This window comes from Giraffa tippelskirchi, chromosome 11 (assembly GCF_054371585.1).
Source record: "Giraffa tippelskirchi isolate mGirTip1 chromosome 11, T2T-mGirTip1v1.2.pri, whole genome shotgun sequence".
Lineage (NCBI taxonomy): Eukaryota > Metazoa > Chordata > Mammalia > Artiodactyla > Giraffidae > Giraffa > Giraffa tippelskirchi.
Window position 1 is genome coordinate 94,412,459 of NC_137285.1, and position 18,912 is coordinate 94,431,370.

The window sequence follows — 18,912 nt, forward strand, 5'->3', positions numbered from 1 at the left end:
GATTTACATCATGCAATGATTATCACAATAAATTTAGTAAACATCCATCATTTCACATAGGTAAAAAGTTAAAGAAATAGAAAGATTTTCCTTGTGGTGAGAACTCAAGATTTACTGTCTTAACTTTCATATATAGCATATAGCAGTGCTAATTTTATTTGTCATGTTGTACATTACATCTCTAGTACTTATAAATTTTAACTGGTTCATGGTGGCTTTTTGACTGCCTTCATCCAATTACCCCAACCACCACCCACTGCCTCTGGTAACCACAAATCTCATCTCTTTTCTTATGAGCTTGTTTGTTTCTGAAGTATAACTGACCTATAACACTATGTTAGTTCCTGTTGCACAACACATTGATTCAATATTTTTATACATTTCAAAATGGTTGCCAGATTCCCTGCATTGTACATTTCATACCTATGACTCATTTATCTTGCAACTGGAAGTCTGTGCCTCTTAATCCCCCTTATCTATTTCTTTCTGGCAACTACCTATTCTCTGTATCTATAACTATGTTTCTGTTTTGTTGTTTAGATTCCTCATTTAAATCATGCAGTATTTGTCTTTCTCTAACTGAATCATTATGTGTAATAAATATGTTAGGTTCATTTTTTTTCATCCATTTATATATATATATATATAAAATACATATATAAGTTACATGTTATATCTATGTATGTATATATTCATATATATATAAATTTCATCCATTCATCTATTGATGAGTGCTTAGGTTGCTTCCATATCCTGGCTATTGTACATAAAACTGCAATGAACATAGGGGTGTATATATCTTTTCTCATTAGTGTTTTTTCTTAATAAATAATCAGGAATAGAATTTCTGGGTCATAGAGCAGTTCTATTTTTAATTTTTTGAGGAATATCCATATTGTTTCCCATGGTGGTTGCACCAGTTTACATTCTCACTGATACTTGTTGCTTGCTGTCTTTTTTATAATAGCCATTCTGGCAGGTTTGAGGTGATCCCTCATTGTGGTTGTAACTTGCATTTACTTCATTAGTAATGTTGAACATTTTTATGTACTTGTTGGCTTTCTGTATTTTTCTTTGAAAAATATGTTGATTCAGGTCAGGTCTTCTGCCCATTTTTTAATTGGGTTGTTTTTTGATGTTGAGTTGTATGTATATTTTGGATATTAAACCCATAATGCATACGTTGTTTGCAAATATCTTCTCCCAATCAGTAGGTGGCCTTTATGTATTATTGATAGCTTTCTTCATTGTTCAAAGCTTTTTAGTTTATATATAAACTAAGTCCCATATATAGTCCCATTTGTTTATTTTTGCTTTTGTGTCCCTGGCCTGAGAGACACGTCAAAAAAATATTACTAAGACTGATGTCAAAGCTTACTGCTCTATATTTTCTTCTAGAAATTTTATGGTTTCAGGTCTTATATTTAAATCTTTAATCCATTTTGAATTTATTTTTGTGCATGATGTGAGAGAGTAGTCTAGTTTGATTCTTTTGTATGTAGCTATCCAGTTTTCTCAGCACCATTTATTGAAGAGGCTCTGTTTCCCCCATTGTATATTGTTGCCTTCTTTTGTCATAGATTAATTGACCACCTATGGTGTTGGTACTCATAAATGTGGGTTCATTTCTGGGCTCCCGGTTCTGTTCCATCGATCTATGTGTCTGTTATTGTGCCAGTATAATACTGTTATGATGACTGTAGTTTGTTTGAAATCAGGAAATGTAATACCTCTAGCTTTGATTTTCTTTCTGAAGATGACTTTGACTGTTCAAGATCTTTTGTGTTTCCATACAAATTTTAGAATTATTTGTTCTCACTCTATGAAAATTTCAATTGGTATTTTGACAGTGATTGCACTGAATCTATAGATTGCCTTGGGTAATATTTTAACAGCGTTATTTCTTCCAATCCAAGAGCATGGTATATCTTTCCATCTGTGTCATCTTCAGTTTCTTTCACCAGTGTCTTATTGTTTTCAATTATAGATCTTTAACCCCCTTAGTTAGATTTATTCCTAGGTATTTTATCCTTTTTGATGCAATTGTAGATGAAATTGATTTCTTAATCTCTCTCTCATAGTTTGTTGTTAGTGTATAAATACAACAAATTTCTTTTTTTTAAATATAATTTTATTTATTTATTTTTGGCTGTGCTGGGTCCTCATTGCTGTGTGGACTAATCTCTAGTTGTGGTGCCCAGGCTTCTCACTGCAGCACAGGCTCTAGGGTGCGCAGGCTTCAGTAGCTGCGGCATGTGGGCTCAGGAGTTGAGGCTCCTGGGCTCTAGGACACAGGCTTAATATTTGTGGTGCATGGGCTTAGTTGCTCCACAGCATGTTGGTTCAGGGATCCCTGATCTTCCTGGATCAGGGATTGAACCTGTGTCTCCTACACTGGTAGGCACTGAGCCACCAGGGAACTCCCAACAAATATCTGTTAATATATTTCAACAAAATTAATGAGTTCTGGTATTTTTTTTTGTGTGTGTGGTATCTTTTAGGATTTCCTATGTAAGTATCTTGTCATCTGCACACAGTGACAGCTTTCCTTTTTCCTTTTCCATTTAGATTCCTCTTATATTTCTCGTCTGATTGCTGTGCCTAGGACTTTCAATACTGTATTGAACAAAAGTGGCAATGTATAGGCATCCTTGTCTTCTTATTCCTGTCCCTAGAGGAAATGTTTTAACCTTTTACCATTAAGTGTGATGTTTGTGGATTTGTGATATGTGGCCTTTTGTTATTTTGATACATCTTCTCTCTGTACCCATGCTGTTGAGAGTATTTATCATAAATGAATGTTGAATTTTGTTAAAAACTTTTTCTGCATCTATTTAGATGATCATCTAATTTCTCTTCTTCAGTTTGTTAATGTGGTGTATAACATTGGTTAATTTGCAGACATTAAACCACTCTTGCATCTCTGGGATAAATCTACTTGATCTCGGTATATGATCCTTTTAATGTATTGTTGGTATCAGTTTGCTAATAACTTTGTTGATCTGTGCACCTAAGTTTATTAGTGATATTGTCCTGTAATTTGCTTTTTTTTTGGTAATGTCTTTGTCTGGTTTTGGTATCAGGGTGACGCTGACCTCATGGAATGGGTTTGGAAGCATTTTTTCCTCTGCAATTTTTTTGGAATAGTTTGAGAAGAATCTCCTTTAATTCTTCTGTTTATGGTAGAATTCATCTGTGAAGTCTTCTGGCCCTGAACTTTTGTTTGTTGGGACACTTTTAAAATTACTAATTCAGTTTCATTATCGGTAATTGGTCTGTTATTTCTTTCTGATTTAGTCTTAGGAGATTGTACACTTCTGGGAATCTGTCCATTTCTTCTAGATTGTCCATTTTATCAGTGTTTGTAGTACTCACTTATCTTTGTATTTCTGTGGTGTCAATTGTAACTTCTCCTTTTTCATTTTTGATTTTATTTATTTGGGCCTTCTCTTTTTTATTGATGAATCTGATTAAAGGTTTATCAATTTTGTTTTTGTTTTTTAAGAACTAGCCCTTTGTTTCATTATTCTTTTCTTTGGATATCATTTATTTCTGTTCTGATCTTCATAATTTCTTTTCTCCTACTAACTTTGGGTTTTGTTTATTCTTTTTCTAGTTCATTCAGGTGTAGAGTTAGGTTGTTTATTTGAGATTTTTCTTGTTTCTTTGAATTGCTATAAACTTCCCTCTTAGAACTGCTTTTGCTGTGTTCTATAGATTGTGGATTATTGTGTTTCTATTTTCATTTGTCTCCTGGTATTTTTTTAAAGTTTTTTCTTTGATTCCTTCCATTATCCATTGGTTATTTAGTAGTTTATTGCTTAGCCTCTAGATGTCTTATTTTTTTTTCACATTGCTTGGGTAGTTGATTTCTAGTCCCATAGCACTGTGGTCAGAAAAGATGCTTGATATGATTTCAATTTTTAAAAATTTACTGAGACTTCTTCTGTGTCATAGCATATTATCTATCCTGGAAAATGTTCCATGTGTGCTTGAAAAGAATGTATATTCTGCTGCTTTTAGATGAAATATTCTATATATACCTATTAAAGCCATTTAGTCTGAAATGTCATTTAAGGCTAGTGATTTTCTCTCTGAATGATATAAGTGGAGTGTTGAAAGTTCCTTATTATTGTGTTACTCCCAATTTCTCCCTTTATGTCTGTTACTATTTGTTTTATATATTTATGTGTCTTATGTTGGGTGCAGATATATTTATAATTATTATATCTGCATGTTGAATTAATCCCTTGATCATTACCCTTCTTGTCTCTTGTTACAGTCTTTATTTTAAAGTCTATTTTGTCTAAAACTTGGCTTTATTTTCTTCTTCATTTGCATGGTATATCTTGTTCTGTCCCTTCTCTTTCAGTCTGTATGTGTCTTTAAATTTAAAGTAAGTCTCTTACAGGCAGCATATATATAGATATTGTTTTTGTATTCAATCAGCTACTCTCTATCTTTTGAATTGAGCATTTAGTCCATTTATACTTATGGTAATTATTGATAGGTATGTACTTTTTATCATTTTGTTAATTGTTTTGGTGTTGTTTTTGTTTTTTGTTTTTGTTTTGTTTTTTTCTTCTTCCTTTGCTCCCTTTTTGTGTTTTATGGCTATTTATTTCTATTTATTTGACAAGTTGGTTACATTTCCTGGCCTTGTAGAAATGATCCTAGGACAAGATTTCCCATGCTTCTCAGCACACACTGTCCTCTGGTCACTTGAGCTATATGCTCTAGGGTTTCTCCCAGTTTGGGCTGTGTGGGTCCTTCTGTTGTGGTGGCTGAGTACTACGGGTAGTCTGGTATGCATCACTGGCCCTTTGTCTGGTTGGCTGCCAGTCCTTGTTTTTTTGTGGAGGCTGCTGTCTGCTGGCAGACAAGGCTGACTCATGACGCAGCTGGCTGTAGATCTCTACGGAGTCCTGGGGCTAGTGTTAACCCACTGGTGGGCAGAACTGGGCTCCAGGGTAGGTGGTCATGGGATTGGGGGTCCTGGATATAGTTTTGGTCTGCTGCTGGGTGGGGCCTCTCGCTGACATGGCTGGCTGTGGGGTGTCCCAAAGCTGGTTGGCCTGTTGGTGAGTAGGGCTGCATCCTGGGCTATGGAGCTCAATGTATCCCAGAGCTGGTGTTGGCCTGCTAGTGGGCATGGCCTAAGTGTGGAGAGTCCTGGGCTGGTCCTGGCCTGTTAATGGGTAGTCAGGGTCCTTACACAGCAGACTGTGGGACTGTGGAGGTCCTGGGATTAGTATCTGACCTGGGGCTGGGCCCCAGGGCATCCTGGGACTGGTGCCACTTGGGGGCAAAGTCTAGTTCTAGTACCCCTGGCTGCAGGGCCCTGGAATCATGGGTGATAGCCAGTGTGTTGCTGTGTGGGACCAAGCCTTTGCTCCTCTGGTGGGGGTCTTAAGACAGCAGGATGCAGGTGGGTGGCTGTACCCAGCTTTTTGCTTGGCCTGAGACTTCTCAGTACTGGTGCTGACAGGTTGGTGAGTGAGGTCAGGATTGTACTAGTTAGCTACAGGGAAGATTCCAAAATGGCCCTTGCCAGCAGCAGGGACCTTGTGGGAGAACGAGCTTACAAATATGGTTGCTGCCAGTGTTTATGTCCCCAGTGTGAGCTCCAGTTGCTCCTACCTCTCCAGGAGGCTCTCCAAGATCAGCAGGTAGGTCTGACCCAGGCTCCTTTCAAACTACTGCTTATACCCCAAGTCCTGGTGTGTGTGAGATTTTATACGTGCTTTTTAAGAGTGGAGGGGCCACACTGTATTTCCACAGTATGAATGGTAGGAGGACCCTGGGGTATTTGTTTTTCTGTCCCTTGGGCCATGAGCTTCTGCTTAGCAGTAGATGAAAGGATGAAAATATATGAGAAGTTACTTTTCAAGACTTCCAGTGTGATTGAGGAGGTCCAGAAGAGCATGGAGGAAAATTAACATTAGTATAGTGCCGGAGTCCAGCTCCAGCAGGTCCAGGGGTTCCCTCAGGATGGACGGCGTCGGTGATATGAATGAGAAGACACAGCGAGTCTCGGTGTTTCCAAGTGTCTTCCTACTTTATTATTTTTAAGACAGCTTTTATATTTTTTGTGGTACATAGAAACAAATGTAAAGTATAGAGTCATACCAATTCAGCTTAGTGGGCATACCAATTTAGCTTAATGGGCATATGAATTCAGCTTAATGGGCCTATCAATTCAGCTTAATAGGCCAGCAGTTTTGACCCTCATCGAAACTGTTTGCATGTTTTTAGTTACAAAAAGCTTCATTTTGTTTACATCATCTTCTGGCCTGGGGGCCTGCTAACATCTTGTGACTCTCCATTGATAAGGGTTGATCAGTCGGAACACTTTTGTATCAGGCACAGCAGGAAAGAATTCATCAATAGAAAGTTTCAAGGTAAAACCTGTTTTCGGTAATTTACTCTACGCCTTGAGCTTAACAGAAAAGAATGTGGTCCCATAAAGTCATAGAACAGCAACCTGAAGGTCAGCTCCAAGTAAGAATCATCAGTTAAATCAACAATTGTCTTATTATTTGTATTAAAGCTAAACTTTTATTTATATAAATTTTTAACTATTATGCTTTTATTATATAGGCTAAATACGTTAAGAGTAAAAACATAGTGAGTAAATATAGACTAAGTAACAGTTTCATAAAGCAATATTTCATATATTTCCTAACAAGCCTTTTTTCCTGCGAAGGGTTTTGTGCCCATAGGGGCTTTCTGTGTAGAAGGCTCTCAATGCTGTTTTATTACTAGGGAGCAGTTATGCACATTAGCTCTAAAGGCACAGGTACATTTATTAAACAAACCAATATGTTAGCAAAAGGAATTTAGATCAGCATACTCTATATCTCAGATAATTTTATTTAGGGTGCTACCGTTCAGGGGCTTTGTTGATTTGAGGTTTCAGAATGATCTATTTTAGAAGGGAATCAGGAAAGGCCTTTTGCCTAAGTCACAGAAAATAGGAAGAGGTTTATTGTAGTAAACATCAGAAAGACAGATATCTTTAAGGTGAGCGCTGAGGCAGCCTTCCGAGAATCCCTGAGGCCTGAGAAGCCGTGCTCAATCATTGCTCTTTCTCATGACTCTGTCATGGGTGGGATCTCGTGAGCTGGCTCCCGGCAGTATAGAAAATAGAAAATAGAAGGGTACCTTTGGGTAAATTCTAATTAGCATGTATAGGGACTTTGTGATCCTATATTCAGAAAATATGGAGTGTCCCGCACAGACAGACTTTCTGTGGTTTCTGGGACCGTGATTGTTGCATCTCATTGTAATGAATAATAAGCTGTCCTAGTTTGATGTATCTTTCAGTCTTCAGTGCTAATGTCTACTCTCTGTTCTTACTGCCCCCTTTGCTAGTTTTGCTAGTCCCGAAGTCTATGCAGTGCAGGCACCTGGAAGTTTTTCTTTAAGTCCCTTGCCAGGTGGAATTAGAACTCCCCCCTCCCACCACCACTACCCCTCAGACTTTTTGGCCGTATTTCCTAGGCACATCCCAAATATAAGAATTTCCAGAGGAAGATGTATCATTTCTATCGTATCTGGTCTCCTTTTCTTGGAATTTTCTACCATCCCAAGACTGTATTTCTTTGTTTCAACTAATGAAGGACCATACTCTTTCTCATTCTTCAAACAACCAGCCTTTTGGACCTCAGTGCTTTTGTTCATGCTCTGCCTTGGCCTGAAATCCTCCCGCCCCAACTCCCTGTTACTGGCTAAGATTTTTTCTGGTTCCAAGAGAGAAACAAAGTAAGCTCACTTAAATAAAAAAGAGAAAACTTACTTAAAAGACAAATAAGAAAGCTCAGTGAACTGAAAGGCAGTAACTGGGCCTGAGGAACCAGGAACTGGAAGGCAGTAGAAATTCAGGTAGTATTTTCTGTCTCACATTTCTCCTTTCTTTTCATCTCTGCCCGCTTCATTCTTTGCTCTTTGTGGACTGATTTCCTTTGTTCTCTGTTCTCATGATGGGAGACTTGGCCTCCTTCTAGCTCCCAAGTTTATAAGCAATAGACTCAGCTACCCAGAGAGGCTAATGTTCTCTTTCACTCTGGGTCCCAATCCCAAACTCCAAGGAAGGTACTCTGCTTGGTCTATTTTGTGTCAGTGGCCCTTGGCTGAAAAACTTAGCTGTGTCCATGGGTCAGGTTCAAGCAATAGATATGTAATATACTATTAATACAGTGCCTCTGGGCAAGATGAGCAACTTCCAAAGAACATGGGTAAGTCATGCCTGCTCTTCCTTTCTCCATGCCTGTGAAATAAATAGCCTTCCTTCCTTCCTTATTTTCTCATATCAGTGCAATCAGTAAATGTCTCAGGCAAAGTGCTGGTGCTAAAAATACAGTGTTGAGTAAAACCTAGTCCCTACCTCAGAAATCTTACAGCTGAGCAGAGAATGTAAACACGGGAAAATTTCTACTTATCCTTTACAACCCAATTCAGATATCACTGCGTTATTTGGAGGTCTTCTCTCACCCTTTCCCTGTTCCCAGTTCTCACAGCTTTGTTGGTGTTACCCTCTTTCTCAATTCCCTGTGGCTCCATGTACCTACCTCTACTATAAAAATCACATTTTGTTACAGTTTATTTTTATGATTTTATTATGTTTTTTATTGTTCAGAAAATGTCTGTTGATTGAAAGAAAGAGTGAGGTCTTTAGGCCTCTACCTCCTCTGAGGTGTAAGGCCGATGAGGAAGTACTGTGTTTCTGATGTATCAGGGTAGGTGGCTTGGCATCTCTTGAGAAGACAGGGCTACCATGGACACACAGCCTGTTTCATATGAATAGGAGTTGGAGGAATTAGCCTGCTGCCCGCACGAGTAGTAATTGATAGCCCTCAATAGTCACAGTGGGAAATCACAGCTTTTTTGTGTTACACAAAAGTTAAGTCAGACCATTAGCTTGATGAGTTTTTTGATTCTGAGTTTTCCTTCTTAAAAGGGAGGCTTAGTACCAATGTCTCTCCCTTCTGAACCTTCCATTATTCATTATTTCCCTTCCCCATCAAGTTCCTATCCGTGATAAGCTCCAGCTGGCTGTATCAAAATTCTTAGTTTATTGAAGGGTAAAATAAGTCAAATAAAATTCACCCAAAGCACTCTCTGAGTGATTCACAGAACAATTAGCAGTACCCAAGTTTGATTTAAATGATATTTTTTAAATGAGAAAATTTCTTAAAGTACTTAGCCAGGGCTTGTTATGTTCATAGAACTGACTCATGGTCCTTTTGGATTTTTGAGTGAATGCCATTGTTAGTTTTCAGTTTGCAACAATACATAATTGGCATCCAATAGCTCTACATTTTTTATTTTTTTCCCATGAGTCAGCTCTGAGTGGCAGGAGGCAGGAACATTTCTCCTGGGCCGGTGCTTCTCTTCTACAGAGTTCCTTGCCTCCTTTTCTGGGTTGTATATTCCGAGATGCTGGATGATTAGGACATTTGATGGAGGAGTTTTTTCTGTTGCATTTGCTGTGGCATTCTCTTCCTTTGCATTTTCTTATTCTACATTAAAAAAAAAAAAAACTTTTGTATTGGGGGCCAATTAACAGTGTTGTGATAGTTTCAGGTGAACAGCAAAGGGACTCAGTCATACATATAAATGTATCTATTCTCTCCCAAACTCCCCTCTCATCCACCTATTCCATTTTGAAGAGAAAATCAGTGGCAATAATTCCCTTCTCCTTCTCTGCCTTCACCGTTTTTGTGGGGGGAGGATGGCTCAAACAATGACCAATGAGCAGAGAGTTTTCTCTAATCATGATGTCTTTAGTTTCCTCCTCTGTAAAATGAGGTTAACAGTAGAACATATTTAATTAAGTTGTGATGGGGGGGAGGGGAGGAATGAGAAAATAAAGAAGAAAATACACACGAACAGCTAGAATTCTGTGTGACCTTGTCAGTGTTCAGTAAATGTTACCTATTATTAATTTTCCTAAGCTTCTGTAGATGGTGACCCTGGGCAAACCAGATGCAAATAAGTCAGTATCCATATGTCTGCACCTCTGGGCTCTCTTGTGCCACCATGGGGCTCAGAACACTGAGAAGTCACCAGCAATGGTCTCCAACCCTCCAGATTAAAACTGCTCTTGTCCCAAACTTAGTATTTAAAAATAAACGGAAATCATCTGTATGTGTGTGTTTTTAGTCTGCTGTCAGTGCATTTTGGGTTTCATTTGTCTCCTGCTTAAAGTGATCTTTTAAGTTAAACAGTGAGCAGTTGCTGAAAAAGAATCATTAAGAAATCTAGGTTCTAATTAACTTTATCTCTAATTGTTATGTAGCTCTGAGTCAGTGTTTTTTTGGTAAACAAGGGTAAGAACTACAAAGATTAATGAAGGTTGTCAAGATCAGTGGAAGAACAAAACTGAAAATTTCCCTAATACCTTGCAAATCCAATACTTTGCTTCATTTGATTGCATACAGCCTGGTGAAGCTGGAAGAGTTATTTCTGTTTTGCTGTGTAAGAAAACTGAGCACAGAGGGAGAGAGGCTCTTCTACGTGACTTGGTTTCCACATTCCTTCCCATGTTCCAGCCCTCTTACAGAGCCCTATAATGGAATTGTTTGTTTCTTGTGTCCTTCTCCCACCAGAATGAGACAGACCCCAACTCACTCATCTCTGTGTCTCTAGTGTCCAAGGCACATAGTACATGCTCAGTAATGTAAAATGAATGAATGAATGAAAAGAGAGCCAAGGCCAAAGACTTGGTACTATGATTCTCAGACAAATGCTTGTTTGCTAGTTTTACACTGCTTCCCATCCTGCAGTGACCATGAAGTTATCAGAAGAATAGAAAAAGTGACAACTTATGAAGATATAAGCAGGAAGCACTGAACCAAGAATATGGATTTTTTTTCTGTATTTGGTTTTTTAGATGGGACACTCAAATACTCATCTAGTCTGACAACGTTAATCAGTCCTGGGATTTGCTTGGGCACTGAGCTCCATGATGCAGTCTTGTTTTCTAGTTTGGAAGACAGGAGGAATGAATGTGAACAGGTTGCCCAGGGTCAACAGCGAGAACTGAATGTCCTGAGAGTAGGAGATTGACAATGACCTCCTGGAAGAGGCTGGATTTGGCTTGGGTCCCAGAGGGTCAGAGGAAGTAGCTCTCCAGCAGAGGGGATGCTGGGAGAGGGGAGGCACCAGAGTGGACAGTGTTGTGTGTGTTTGGGGACCACTGGTATTGGGTGAGCAACTCTCATTTGGTATTGGGTTTTCTCCGTGAAAACCACAGAACCTTTCAAGGGGTGAGAACTTCCTTTGTCTTCTACTCTAAGCCTATTCATGGTCTCTGTGTATAATGGTTAAGATGCACTCCTCTAATGACTGGAATTACCTAATAGAGTTATTCTTTTGCCAGAAGAGTCAATATTAAAGATGCCATAAGCAAGAAAGAAAGCTATTTCACCAAAGAAATTGGCAAATTGAAACATGCTAAAATCTCTCTCTGAATATCCCTTGTTACCCATTTCCCAGCATGGATAGTCAGACCCAAAAGGGTTTAAGCTTACATTTTTTAATCTGATACTTCAAGTACAAACTCAGCAAGTTACTCAAGCTCTCTGAAACTTAATGTCCTCAGTTATACCACACAGTAAAGAAAGCTATGTTGCAAAGTTGCTGTGAGGATAAAATGAGAAAATGTAAGAGAAGTGTTTGGTATGCAGTGGGCACTCAATAGATGCCTCATTAGATGCATTAGGTTCAAACTCATATGCCCACGGGGACCAGGCAGATAAATGAATAATAGAGACTAAATATAAGATGTGCTCTTCCCCTTCTCTCAACCTCTACCAGCTAGATATTATCTTTTCTAGGTTCCCTTGCAGCTAAGTGTGCCTACTTACAAAGTTTGTTCAATAGAGCATGAAGGTGAGTGAGATGTGCAGATTTGTGGTCATGTTCTTAACAGAGAAGCCCCTTGAATTTCACCTCATTTTTTTCTCTTCCTACTGGTGATGAACCTGTTTCAATCATATGGGTGAATACATCATTTTCAGAGACAGCTGGGAACAGGTAGATAGGGTTAGAGATACTTACACCCCTGTATAGCTTACCAGTCCCCCTCTTTACTGAGAGAGAATTAAATGTGTATCTCATTTAAGCTACTGCTATTTGGTCTCTAATAAAGTAGCAGGACCAATACTCTAAACAATTCATTCCAAATGTTCAATAACAAAGGAAATACACATAAATACATATATAATCTATTTATGGGATGAATTGTTGTTGGGATGTTATTTTTTAAAAGAATTAAAAAATGTAAGATCTAATCCATGCTGGCTAAAATCTTTAGTCCCACTGGAAAACAGACTGGTATACAAAGCAATTAGCCCATGATATGAAACAAGGCTGTATATTGTCACCCTGCTTGTTTAACTTATATGCAGTGTACATCTTTCAAAATGCCGGGCTGGATGAAGCTCAAGCTGGAATCAAGATTGCCAGGAGAAATATCAATAACCTCAGATATGCAGATGACACCACCCTTATGGCAGAAAGTGAAGAGGAACTAAAGAGCCTCTTGATGAAGGTGAAAGAGGAGAGTGAAAAGATTGGCTTAAAACTCAACATTCAAAAAACTAAGATCGTGGCAACCGATCCCATCACTTCATGGCAAATAGATGGGGAAAAATTGGAAACAGTGACAGACTATTTTCTTGGGCTCCAAAATCACTGCAAATGGTGACTACAGCCATGAACTTAAAAGATGCTTGCTCCTTGGAAGAAAAGCTATGACAAACCTAGCCAGCATATTCAAAAGCAGAGATGTTACTTTTCTGACAAAGGTCCATATAGTCAAAGCTATGGTTTTTTTCCTGTAGTCATATATGGATGTGACAATTGGACCATAAAGAAAGCTGAGGGCCAAAGAATTGGTGCTTTTCAGCTGTGGTGTTGGAGAAGACTCTTGAGAGTCCCTTGGACAGCAAGGAGATCCAACCAGTCCATCCTAAAGGAAATCAATCCTGAATATTCATTGGAAGGACTGATGCTGAAGCTGAAGCTTCAATACTTTGGCCACCTGATGCCAAGAACTGACTCATTTGAAAAGACCCTGACGCTGGGAAAGATTGAAGGCAGGAGAAGAAGTGGACAACAGAGGATGAGCTGGTTGGATGGCATCACCGACTCGATGGACATGAGTTTGAGCAAGCTCCAGAAGTTGGTGACGGCCAGGGAAGCTGGCATGCTGCAGTCCATGGGGTCACAAAGAGTCAGACACGACTGAGCGACTGAACTGAACTGATGAAACAGAGTACACAGACCCTGAGTGCCAGAAGAATTAAAATGAAATAGGTACCAGCTAAAGACTTCCCACATCCTTTGCTAGGTCACTGGCAGTGCATTTGCCACTGCCAGGAGCTCTAGTGCAGCAATAGTTGAAGTGGTGCAGGCTGGATGAAGGCCAGGTACAGCCTATGCCTGTGACAGGTATGTTCTACGTCTGTTAATCCCAGTCACCCTTTGGGAGAAGAGGAATGGGAAGCCCTGGGCAGCTGGTGCTCCTATTGTCAAACACCCACATTTTATACCCATTATATCATTTAAACCATCCATCCTCCATTACAGGTGAAGAAGCTGTGGTTGAGAGAGATGAAGTAACTCTCATGTAATCATCAATAGAACAAGGCTTCAAACACTGGACTGCTGGACATGATGTCTTTCCTTCTTTCTGCTGCCCAACCATAGTATCTGCTTTCTTGGTGGACCCCGGTGGGCTAAACCACATTGTTAAGTATATAAGGAAGATGGGGAGGAATAATAAACTCTGAAATTTCTTTTTGACTGTATAGGCATTGCTTGAAATAAATTCATGAAGAAGAGTTCAAGGGGAAAGAGGAAAAGGATGAGGTGGAAGAAGTATTCTTTTTAAAGTTTAGTTACAATGAATAAACCTAGAAGAAACAAATGGTGCAGAAACAAATGGTGTTAGGAGAATCATTTCCTTGAGGTTCCCACAATGCATTTTGATCTCTAAGAAGAGAGGCTCATTAAAAAGGAAGATTATCTGCTTATTTGGAATGACAAATCTATCCTTATAATCATGGCTGCAAATACTTGGGAGCCTGATCATAAGCACATTTTCACAATCTTTGCAAAGATTAATGAATGATAATTACTTTATTCAGTGGCAAAAGCTTTGCTTTGGAGTATGTGTCATAGTAACAATTTAGCTATTCATATTCTAAAATGGATCTACATAACGCATTACTTGTAATTCCTGTGCTTTTTCCCTTCCTTTCGGGTTCACTAGTACACTCTTCATTTTACATCAAGTAATTCAACTATTTCATGACTGTCAGTTACTGCATTTGAAAAAATCACACTTTGGGTTTTAGTTCTCCAGTGAGCCAGGGCCAATATTTGTTGACATCGTGGCTGCAGGAACCTTTGTTTCCTTCAAGTTAAATGAACTCCCATTTCAATATTGAAGTTTCAGGAACACCAAAGAGCAGTTCTGAAATTACACAGTTGATGCTCTTAATTGCAATGTGGGCCTGGAGACCAATGCTGAGTTGCAAATTAGTAAAATCCTTCTGAAGTGGAAAGGTCATATTCAATGAGACTGTAGGATTTAAGCTATAAAAACCTGGGAAGGCATCTACATTTGCATAGGAAAATTCACCCCAATGCAGCCCTAATGATTAGTGAGGAATAAAAACAAGAGTGTTCTGAGCACCCGGGATGAGGTTACCCACAGTGAGGTAGGATGTAGGGGGTGTCCAGGGGAAATGCAGGGGAGGGACCACATGCCACCTTTGAGTCTCATAGCTTCCCCCCCATGCTCCAACGTGACAGAAACAGGAGAGCCTCTTTTAGTGCTAATTGTGCAAATTCCTCTACCCTCACTTCTCAATATAAAAGCCATATGTGGAAGCAGAGGCCATGGAAATAGAACTGGGTTTTCTGTTCAATCCCTCAATCTCTTTAAAATTCTCTTCTTTTAGCTACAAATGAACATCCCTTCCTGGAGGTAAAACTTACCCCTACAGATATAAAAGATACCATTTAAGCAATATATGAGGGCTTCCCTAGTAGCTCAGCTGGGAAAGAATCCACCTGCAATGCTGGAGACCTGGGTTCGATCCTTGGGTTGGGAAGATCCCCTGCAGAAGGGAATGGTTACCCACTTCAGTATTCTGGCCTGGAGAATTCCATGGACTACAGTCCATGGGGTCACAAAGAGTTGGACCCGACTGAGCAACTTTCACTTCACAAGCAATATATGTAGAAATAGGTTCTTAAGTGCTCATTTCATCTCCAGTTCACTGGTCCACAGGGCCTGCAAGTTTTTATTCTTTTTTCTTGTCCTGATTTTTCCACTTTTTTGTGATGATTTGTTTCAGCATTTCTTCTTCACAGAGACTCATTCTGGAAGGATCATTAGTTTTTCTTTTTACAAGGCCCCAGAAATACTTCCTTTCTAACAGCTCTTTGCTCATATGATCTCCTTGTATGATCCTAGCCTCTGACACAGAAGCTTTCATTTGTGGAGTTTGGACATGCAGGAGTGGCCTTTTCAGCCCAGGACTAAAGACCATATCCTCATGTCCTGAAGAAGCAGAGACAGTTCTCTGGCCTCTCAACATTTTTGTACCTCAAAATGGGGCAGAGCCTGGGCTTTTATCTTAATCTCTTTACATCCCATTTTTATTCCAGCCCACCCTTCCCCTCATCAGTGTATGCATTGTTGCCTGTACTTTGTCAGCTTTGAGGCAAAATTCAGTTGAATCACTGGTTTCTATAAGAAATTCAAGGAGATTTACTGAACATTTGTGGGGTCTCAGGGAGAGGTGACCTCACAAAGCACACAGCATTTTTCTTGAAAAACCTATGTCTTATTTCTTTTTCCATCTTGCCTCCTTCACCTACACAGTAGCTGGGGATTCTGCTTTTCTGCTGATACTTAGCCTGCACATAAATTTACCCCACATAGTTCTGCAGCTTTTACTCCATTCTCCCAGTTTCCTCAGCATTCACCCTTTCCTCTCTTTATTATGTAAAGTAGCTCTTTGCTCCCCTGAAGGAAATCTAGTGCTCAGCCCAGTACCCTTGTCTGGAGGCTGATTCTTCTGGATTTGGATGAGCAGGCTTATCCAACAGCTTTGCAGCAAAGCTAGCTTTCTCCTTACAAAAGAATTCTCTAACTAGCTGCTACTAGAAAAAGATAAACATTTCTGCATACTCATAAATGGGATTATTAATACTTCATAGGCTTACTGAGAGGATGAAAGGAAATAGCGAACATGGAGTATTTAGCACAGTGTAGTTTAGCATTATCATTGTTGAATGGAATCAGATTATGCATTTTTCATCTGCTCTTTCCCTGGTTCTCTGTGGCTACCTGCGTTCCAATGCTTACAGCTGAATTGTCTGAGATTGTTCTTAGCTTTGAGCTCCCCAAGGGTAAGTGCTTCATCTTGTGCATCCTTGTATCTCCAGTACCTGCTGCAGTATGCAGTGCGCAGTGATGCCCATAAACGTTTGTTGAACAATTGAATCTTGGGCCTGAAAAGGTTCTAGTACATTCTGAAAAAGCACTGTATGTAGAGAAAAGACAGATCTGAGGAGGAAAGAAAGCTAAAGTCCAGGGTCATTGCTGAAAACTGTTCAATACACTGAAAGCACTTTACAGGGAGGGGCCAGGAGGGGCTGTGTTCCCTCATCTGTGGATCTCGAGTACCCAATACCATGTAGTCACAGAGGAGGCCCCAAGTGTACCCCAACCATGATAGACTTCTCACATTCGCTTTATTGTCAATGGCTTAAATGTTTAATATTTAAACTTAGTAAGTTTTGTTTTGCTTTAATACGTAATCTTTAATGTCAGTGAATGAGGTTCTAATTGCATGAATTACTTATCATAAGTCACCTACTCACAGCAAAAGAATGAGCTCTAGGAATCTCTGTGCTGTCACCAAGTTCTTGCTGTGCTTTGTGTCTCTGGTTTTCTTTCCACTGCTTGAACAAACAGTCCCATGGCTAACTCAAAGGGAGAAGCAAGGATCTAATTGTGTGCAATATCTTTCCTATGTGGTCTGCTTTCCCCGGACCCAAGAGGAGTATGTGTGGGGAAGGACTGGGCTAAAACAGTGAAGCATCCCAGGAAAATGCTGAAATTTGGTGTCCCATCAATCCTTTTTTCTTAAATATTTGTTCATCTGAGGCAAGGAGCTATCTCATGGGGAAAGGATGCATATTTTAAATGGGGGAAAGATGCAGCTCTAAGTAATTCACATCAGTCCCAAAGTTGTGTACCCAACTCAGACAAAAGAAATCTCTGCATTAAGCCAATCAACTTTCTTAGAAGACAGTTCATAGATGTGCAGTCTCATGTTAGTTGAATGTGTTCCTCGGTGGGTGAGGGGCTCATCCAATACCAAGTGGTTTTAGAAAATATTTTTCCTGATCACATAACCTGAAAAGAGTTCTTATGAAATACATTTTTTCCAACTCACTAAATTTCCAGTGTTGCCTTAGTATCCACTCCTGATTGACCTCCAGCTGATATTACCTTAATATCCCACATCCAGCTCAGGAGGTAGTTGACTTCTGGCTCAAGAAAAGTATATTCTAAATGTATGATTCCACTTATTACATTGTAAGATATAATATGAATGTTGATATGAATACTTTTAAAATTATTTTTTAATTGGAGGATCATTTCTTTACAATGTTGTGTTCATTTCTGCTGTACAGCAATGTGAACCAGTCATAAGTGCACACATATTCCCTCCTCTTGAGCCTCTTTCCCCTTCCCCTTCCACCCCTCTAGGTCATCACAGAGCACCAGGCTGAGTTCCTTGTGCTATACAGCAACTTCCCACTAGCTATCTGTTTTATATGATAGTGTATATATGTCAATGCTACTCTTCCAATTTATCACATCCTCTTCTCCCCACTCTGTGGCTACAAGTCCATTCTCTACTTCTGTGTCTCTATTCCTACCCTGCAAATAGGTTCTTGGTACCATTTTCTAGATTCCACATATATGCATTAATATATGATATTTCTTTCTTTCTTTCTGACTTACTTCACTCTATATAACAGGCTCTTTGGTCATCCACCTCAATTCAACTGGCTCAAGTTCATTTGTTTTTCATGGCTGAGTAATATTCCATTGCATATATATACCACAACTTCTTTATCCATTCAACTGTCGATGGACATTCCATGTTTTGGCTATTGTAAATAGTACTGTAATGAACATTGGGATACATGTGCCATTTTGAATTGTGGTTTTCTCAGGGTATATGCCCAGTAGTGGGATTGCTGGGTCATGTAGTTGCTTTATTCCTAGTTTTTAAAGGAATTTCCATACTGTTCTGCATAGTGGCTGTACCAGTTTACATTCCCATCAACAGTGCAAGAGGGTTCCTTGTTCTCCATATCCTTACCAGCATTTATTGTTTGTAGGTTTTTTGATGATGGCCATTCTCATTAGTGTGAGGTTTGTACTATTTTCATTGTAGTTTTGATTTGCATTTCTCTAATAAAGAGCAATGTTGAGCATCTTTTTATGTTTGTTGGCCATCTGTGTGTCTTCTCTGGAGAAATGTCTGTTCAGGTCTTTTTCCCATTGTTTTGATTGGGTTGTTTATCTTTCTGATCTTGAGCTGCATAAGCTGCTTGTATATTTTGGAGATTAATCCTTTGTTAGTTGGTTTGTTTGCAAATATTTTCTCCCATTCTGAGGGCTGTCTTTTCATCTTGTTTACAGTTTCTTGTGCTGTGCAAAAGCTTTTAAATTTAATTAGGTCCTATTTCTTTAGTTTTGTTTTTATTTCCGTTACTCTAGATGGTGGGTCAAAGAGGATCTTGCTGTGATTTTATGTCAAAAAGTGTATGTTTTCCTCTAAGAGTTTCATGTTTTCTGGCCTTACA

The 18,912-nt window shown here is 39.2% G+C and overlaps 1 long non-coding RNA gene across 2 annotated transcripts in view; it reads left to right on the forward strand.

Moving 5' to 3' along the window:
• The window catches only part of LOC145525436 (uncharacterized), a 227,325-nt gene that overhangs the window by 12,029 nt on the left and 196,384 nt on the right, over positions 1-18,912 (forward strand). The gene's annotated exons all lie outside the window — the stretch shown is intronic.